The sequence below is a fragment of the Alligator sinensis genome, unplaced genomic scaffold (genome assembly GCF_000455745.1).
Source record: "Alligator sinensis unplaced genomic scaffold, ASM45574v1 scaffold1607_1, whole genome shotgun sequence".
Classification (NCBI taxonomy): Eukaryota; Metazoa; Chordata; order Crocodylia; family Alligatoridae; genus Alligator; species Alligator sinensis.
In genome coordinates this window covers 39,107-40,436 of record NW_005843521.1, presented here as the reverse complement: position 1 = coordinate 40,436, position 1,330 = coordinate 39,107, and positions in this window count along the sequence as shown.

Below are 1,330 nucleotides of genomic sequence, written 5' to 3'. Positions count from 1 at the left end.
GCCCATACACCTCTAAATAGGTGTCTGTATCCGTCTGAGGTGCGCACATACGAGATTTCCTTTGGGATTGTGTGCACGTTAGATAAACTTGTATTGAGATTATGCAGGTTGTCGGGAAAGATTGTGAACAGTTTGCAGCATGTGGGAAGTAGGCAAGAGGGGGGTGTTTGTGGGTTTTGGGAAGGCTGATTTGGTTTGTCAATAAATATCCCTAGTAGATTTGGATCTCCAGCAGTCATTTGCCTTATTTTTTCCAAGTGTGACAGTTTTAATTTCCATCCCCCCCAACTCTGCAACAGCTGGAACATATTTCTAGCTGGCTGCTGCTGGCACACAGGCAAGAGCGAAAGATCAGGATTTAAATTGGAGACCTAACCATTGAAGTGAAAGAGAGAGACACATAAGGGCTTTTTAGATTAAGAATGATTTCACTTCCTGGCTCTTGGATTAACATTGGAATTAATAACTGTAGCACAGGGTGTGTGCGTGTGTTTGACAAATAATAAAATGACTATTTACAGAGAAGATAACAGGCCTTTAATGAATTCTGTTGCACAAGATACGACAGCTGGAAATCTAGGGCAGGAAGCCCAGGAAATAAAAGGGGAAAGCAGCTGGGAAGAGGGGAGCTGAAGGTGTGCGGAGAAGGGTTGCTACTGTGGGCAGAGGAGCCACCAGCTACTGAGTACCCAGGATTGCCTTTACTGAAGGAGCAGGGGTTGTGCAAATGGGTTCCCCTCCCCACTTCAAGATCCCTCAGCGCAGGGAGTCCCTGGAGGGAAGGAGGGAGAGAGGTTGCTAGAGGATGTTTTCTGGGAGAGCTGCAGAAAGCAGCTGTGTGGGAGCTCCAGCAGAGAGCTCAATAACCTACAGCTGAGAGGGGTGTTCCAGGTGTCAACCACAGGACAGCTGCCTTGGGAAGTGTCTGGGGATCTGTGTGAGTGATTGCAAGTGCCCAGGAAAGACTGGACAAGGGAATAATCTCTGGCCTCCAGAGCAGCCACACTCCTGATAGGCACCCCCGCTTCTGTCCAGATGACGGCATCACCACCCCTCTTGTGAGGCAGAGCGAGCACCGCTCCCCGGGGCTCTGCTGCAGCCACTGCACAGTGGGCTAATTTGCTCCAGGCAGAGGGATTTTGTGGAGACCTGGCTGACTAAGCATATATACATACCTGTTATAAGTTGTCTGAGTGGTAAAGTTGATAACATAATCACTGTCTCGGACGGCCGGAGCCAACTCGAGACGATTCAAATATCACTCGGTCGTTTGGGCGGGCTGGTGAATGGAGAGGCAGACACAGCTTATTGGTTGCAAAAACTTTACTTA